Below are 6,784 nucleotides of genomic sequence, written 5' to 3'. Positions count from 1 at the left end.
CCGGAGATTTCCCAGTTCCCAATAAAAAGGATTCCTGTTGATGGGATATGAGAGTGTTAGTGAGAGCATCCCGTCCGTCACCGACACAGAGCAGCAGCTCCACAGACGGAGAAAACCATTGGAAATCTGTGTACAATAAAGTGGGATGTTAGATGGATGTTTAGGGATCCGGGAATATTACAGAGTGAACTGAATGTCACCGAGTGCCATCGAGGAACAGTGAGTGCGGTGTTACACACATGGATCGGTCTCTGAAAACAGTAGACACGGATGTTACCGCGATGGAGAAGGGAGTCTTCTATGTGGCCAATGATATTTTTGATTCTGGGTACAGCTTAAGTCATCGGATACACTGTCTACTCATAACTATTCAGCCTGTCCTTTATCCCATCCTCGCCCTTATTGCTTCTCCAGGTAAGTCCCCGTCCAAATCCCCGTTCATCAACAGGTGAGAAGCGGCAGTGACGGGATCCGGTATAAATTTCTGTTGCTCGAACAATTCATGACGTGTCCCTTTAAGCAATCTTCGACAGAGTAATGGGGAATGTGTTGATGCTGCCTGATTGTGTGGATCAGAGGTTTCACGCTGTGTATCACCGCGTTGCTTACACTTTGTGCCGGTTATTTATACATTGCCACCATGTGGTTATTGTGGGAGATTTCAACTTTCCACACATAGACTGGGAAACACATTCCTTAAATGGGCTGGATGGTTTGGAGTTTGTAAAATGTGTGCATGATAGTTTTTTGCAGCAATACATAGAGGTACCTACTAGAGGAGGGGCAGTGCTGGACCTCCTGTTAGGAAATGAGACGGGACAGGTGGCGGAGGTATGCGTTGGGGAGCACTTCGGGTCCAGTGATCACAATACCATTAGTTTCAATATAATTATGGAGAAGGTCAGAACTGGACCTAGGGTTGAGATTTTTGATTGGAGAAAGGCTAACGTTGATGAGATGCGAGATGATTTAAAAGGAGTGAACTATGACATTTTGTTTTATGGGAAAGATGTAGAAGAGAAATGGAGGACATTTAAAGTACAGAACAGAATCTTTACGTTCCTGTTCGGTTGAAAGGAAACAGTAAAAATTGGAAAGAGCCCTGGTTTTCAAGGGAAATTGGACATCTTGTTCGGAAAAAGAGGGAGATCTACAATAATTATTGGCAGCATGAAGTAAATGAGGTGCTTGAGGAGTATAAGGAATGTAAAAAGAATCTTAAGAAATAAATTTGAAAAGCTAAAAGAAGATATGAGGTTGCTTTGGCAAGTAAGGTGAAAGTAAATCCAAAGGGTTTCTGCAGCTATATTAATAGCAAAAGGATAACGAGGGATAAAATTGGTCCATTGGAGAGACAGAGTGGACAGCTATCTGCAGAGCCAAAAGAGGTGGGGGAGATATTGAACAATTTATTTTCTTCGGTATTCACCAAGGAGAAGGATATTGAATTATGTGAGGTAAGGGAAACTAGTAGAGTAGCTATGGATACTATGAGTTTCAAAGTAAAAGAAGTACTGACACTTTTGGAAAATATAAAAGTGGATAGGTCTCCAGGTCCTGACAGGATATTCCCTAGGACATTGAGGGAAGTTAGTGTAGAAATAGCCGGGGCTATGACAGAAATATTTCAAATGTCATTAGAAACGGGATTAGTCCCCGAGGGTTGGCGTTGTTCCATTGTTTAAAATCCTACTATTGCTCCATTGTTTAAAAAGGGTTCTAAGAGTAAACCTAGCAATTATAGACCTGTCAGTTTGACTTCAGTGGTGGGCAAATTAATGGAAAAGATACTTAGAGATAATATATGTAAGCATCTGGATAAACAGGGTCTGATTAGGAACAGTCAACATGGATTTGTGCCTGGAAGGTCATGTTTGACTAATCTTCTTGAATTTTTTGAAGAGGTTACTAGGGAAGTTGACGAGGGTAAATCAGTGGATGTTGTCTATATGGACTTTAGTAAGGCCTTTGACAAGGTTCCTCATGGAAGGTTGGTTAAGAAGGTTAAACTGTTGGGTATAAATGCCGGAATAGCAAGATGGATTCAACAGTGGCTGAATGGGAGAAGCCAGAGGGTAATGGTGGATGGCTGTTTGTCGGGTTGGAGGCAGGTGACTAGTGGGGTGCCTCAGGGATCTGTGTTGGGTCCTTTGTTGTTTGTCATGTACATCAATGATCTGGATGAAGGGGTGGTAAATTGGATTAGTAAGTATGCAGATGATACCAAGATAGGGGGTGTTGTGGATAATGAAGAGGCTTTCCAAAGTCTACAGAGTGATTTAGGCCATTTGGAAAAATGGGCTGAAAGATGGCAGATGGAGTTTAATGCTGATAAATGTGAGGTGCTACACCTTGGCAGGACAAATCAAGATAGGACGTACATGGTAAATGGTAGGGAATTGAAGAATACAGTTGAACAGAGGGATCCTGGAATAACCGTGCATAGTTCCTTGAAGGTGGAATCTCATATAGATAGGGTGGCAAAGAAAGCTTTTGGTATGCCAGCCTTTATAAATCAGAGCATTGAGTATAGAAGCTGGGATGTAATGTTAAAATTGTACAAGGCATTGGTGAGACCAAATCTGGAGTATGGTGTACAATTTTGGTCGCCCAATTATAGGAAGGATGTTAACAAAATAGAGAGAGTACAGAGGAGATTTACTAGAATGTTGCCTGGGTTTCAACAACTAAGTTACAGAGATAGGTTGAATAAGTTAGGTCTTTATTCTCTGGAGAGCAGAAGGTTAAGGGGGGACTTGATATAGGTCTTTAAAATGATGAGAGGGATAGACAGAGTTGATGTGGACAAGCTTTTCCCTTTGAGAATAGGGAAGATTCAAACAAGAGGACATGACTTCAGAATTAAGGGACAGAAGTTTAGGGGTAATATGAGGGGGAACTTCTTTACTCAGAGAGTGGCAGCGGTGTGGAATGACCTTGCAGTGGAAGTGGTGTCGGCAGGTTCGTTGGTATCATTTAAAAATAAATTGGATAGGCATATGGATGAGAAGGGAATGGAGAGTTATGGTATGAGTGCAGGCAGGTGGGACTAAGGGAAAAAAGTTGTTCGGCACGGACTTGTAGGGCCGAGATGGCCTGTTTCCGTGCTGTAATTGTTATATGGTTATATGGTTATATGGTTATATGTCCACAGCTCATGTTATTAACGCGGTAAACAATCGTTAACGGCATTCCAATGCTTGTAATCTACTCTCCTGCTGTGAACTACTGCTGCCGTGCGCTCGGCGATCTATGTCCAGCTGTTGAAACTGACCAGGGCAAAGTGCAAAATTGATTTTATTTGATGTTTACAGGTTCTACGGGTTTTTACAGGGTCAAGGCAATATTGAGATATTGACACGCTTTGCTTTGGCTCCATCCTCCTCACAGGTGCAACTGGACCGGATCCTGCTGGAATCTGGCCTTGTTTCGCCCAATATCACGGTGACTGTGTTATGCTCCGTGTCGGAACCAGAACTGTCCCCAACAGACTGACAGTGGTGCATTGGGCAATGAATAGAGGGAGAACCCTGGCTAATTGATCCACACAAACGCAACGTCCCTGCGTCAAGAGCAGGACGAGTGTTTGTTCACCAGCCCACACTGATCCAGATTCACAGTGAGCCAATGAGCTAAACTCACATGGTGAAGTGAGTAATGGTCAGAATCCGATCTGATTCTTTATCCGAACCGTCGTAACTGCAGCTTCTCATCTGTTAACCAATCGAGCCGATTCAGATATTTTACCATTAATAATTTATTTCCTTGAGTAGTTACTAGTAGACAGCCTCGTTAGACAATCTTCTACAATCCAGAACAGGATTGTGCATTCGATTTGCCCCTCAATGAATCTGCCGAGTTTGCTTTGTCCGCTGTCATGTCTCTGTTTACTTCCCTCCTCACAGTGAACGCGCTGACGATTGTGATCCTGGCCCGGGGTAAGTGCGGTCTCTCCACAGGTGTCACTCGGTACCTGATCGCCATGGCAACGGCCGATCTACTGGTCATTATTGTCGACCTGATACTGAGGCAGATTCCAATTGCTTACTATGAAGCATTTCTGTTCCTGGTTCCTGTCCGAGTGTGTAACATCCACGCCTTCTTGCTTTACGCCGTCACGGACTGTTCTGTCTGGTTCACCGTCACCTTCACCTTTGATCGATTTGTGGCCATTTGTTGCCAGAAGCTGAAAACAAAGTATTGCACCGAGAGAACGGCGGCTGTGGTTCTGGGGACAGTGACCGTGCTGAGCTGTTTAAAGAACACGTTCTGGTATTTTATGTTGAACGGTAGCTACTTGCTATCTAATTCCCCCTGGTTTTGTTTGACAAGACCCGGTGCTCGATTCTCTCTGATCTGGGGAATCGGGGAGTTTCTCCAGTATCTCATCACCCCCGTGATCCCATTTGTCCTCATTGTTGTGTTTAACACTTCGACCATCAGATACGTGTTAGTGGCGAGCAGAGCCCGCAGGAGACTCCGGGGTCCCAGCAGTGGGGAGAGTGGCAGAGACCCGGAGATGGAGAGCCGCAGGAAATCCCTCATTTTACTGCTGGTCATCTCGGGGAATTTCATCGTGTTGTGGGCGGTCCATGCGATATATGTTGTGTGGTTCAGACTGTCTGGGTTAATTCCTAGCTGGGACTATCCAGAATTTGCCATCGGCGAACTAGGCTACATGCTGCAGATCCTGAGTTGCTGCACAAACACGGCTCTTTACGCCGTCACCCAGACTAAGTTCAGACAGCAGTTCAAAGAAGTGGTGAAATTGCCCGTTTCTCTGATTGTAAAATGCATTCAGCGCCGCGGGGTTTAGGAATCCCTGACCTCTCTATCTCATTTGCTCACCCTCCCCCTCTCTCCCCGACACGCTGAATATCCTCCCCTGTCCCATTTTCACGACCTAATTCAAGAGGTCGTATGTAGTTCGAGGCAGGTCGTGGTGCTGGTCGTAGGTACTCATGGCATCAAGTAGGTCCGTGATCCCGGTCGCGCCAGGTCTCCGCCTCTCACTCTCTGTACAACTGGGAAACTATCAATAAAATGGTCGCAATGAAGAATGGACTCTAACTAACACGAAATTATACTTTGTTTAAGAAAGAACAGCAGATGCTGGACAAATCGAAGGTTAGGATAAACGCTGGAGAAACCATGTAGCCGAGATCACAGCCAACATTGGCCTTTTTCCCATATCATGAACACTTTGTTTGCATATATTTTACTATTTTTCTATATCTCCACATCATCGTCTGTTTGGCCGTTTATAACCATAACCATATAACAATTACTGCACGGAAACAGGCCATCTCGACCCTTCTAGTCCGTGCCGAACACGTATTCTCCCCTAGACCCATATACCTGCGCTCAAACCATAACCCTCCATCCCTTTCCCGTCCATATAACTATCCAATTTATTTTTAAATGATAAAAAAACGAACCTGCCTCCACCACCTTCACTGGAAGCTCATTCCACACAGCTACCACTCTCTGAGTAAAGAAGTTCCCCCTCATGTTACCCCTAAACTTCTGTCCCTTAATTCTCAAGTCATGTCCCCCTTGTATGAATCTTCCCTACTCGCAGTGGGAAAAGCTTATCCACGTCAACTCTGTCTATCGCTCTCAACCATTTAAATACCTCTATCAAGTCCCCCCTTAACCTTCTGTGCTCCAAAGAATAAAGCCCTAACTTGTTCAACCTATCTCTGTAACTTAGTTGCTGAAACCCAGGCAACATTCTAGTAAATCTCCTCTGTACTCTCTCTATTTTGTTGACATCCTTCCTATAACTAGGCGACCAAAACTGTACACCATACTCCAGAATTGGCCTCACCAATGCCTTGTACAATTTTAACATTACATCCCAACTTCTATACTCAATGCTCTGATTTATAAAGGCCAGCACACCAAACGCTTTCTTTACCACCCTATCTACATGAGGGCCAGATATCGCTCGCCAGATCGCCGGAGGCTGTTGTTCAACTCCAGAAATCCTGCGCTCAGTTCAGCAAAGCCTCATTCAGCTCGGCCGAGATCTCCCCGTAGCCGAGACACTGAAGGAGAGAGAAAGTTCACATAGTTCGCTGATGTTCTAATTTTAAAAGGCGAGGCAAACAATTGGGCAGCAGCCACCTGACAACCAAAATTCATTTTGTGAACACAAACATTTTAAAAATGCGAGGCAAGTAAGCAATTCCCGATGTTGGGGGAGTCCAGAACAAGGCACCACACACACTCAGTTGAAGAATAAGGGGTCGGCCATTTAGAACGGAGACGAGGAAACACTTTTCCATCCAGATGTCAGGGCTCACGTTTGATCTAGTTTCTGTTTCTTATTGTTTTTATTATTATTGTTTGCATTCTTGTTTTATTTTGGTGTCTCACATCTCTTCTCATGTCAGGTCCCATTTCCTGTCATGTCGTTTCCCCTCGTGTGATTGTTCGCCCCGCCCTGATGTTTCACCTGTGTCTCGTTATCCCCTGTTAGTCTGTGTATTTAAGCCATTTGTGTTTTAGTTCTCATTGCCAGTTCGTTGTGTATGTTACTTCGTAACACCTCGTGCCAGCTATAGAAATCTTTTGACCTTGTTATCTCGACCATTGCCTGTTTTTCGACCACGTTTTTGCCTGCTCCTTGATTGTACTGTTGCCTCCGTTTTTGCTTACCTGTGTACCCACTTGGACCGATTAAACTCTGAAAACTGATCTGCCCTGTGTCTGAGCCTGCATTTGAGTCCTCCTCCTCGCTCAGTTCTGAAACCAGAGAGTTGTGAGTCTGTGGAACTCT

Source organism: Leucoraja erinacea, unplaced genomic scaffold (genome assembly GCF_028641065.1).
Source record: "Leucoraja erinacea ecotype New England unplaced genomic scaffold, Leri_hhj_1 Leri_664S, whole genome shotgun sequence".
NCBI classification, from domain to species: domain Eukaryota; kingdom Metazoa; phylum Chordata; class Chondrichthyes; order Rajiformes; family Rajidae; genus Leucoraja; species Leucoraja erinaceus.
Note: the sequence above shows the minus strand (reverse complement) of the source record.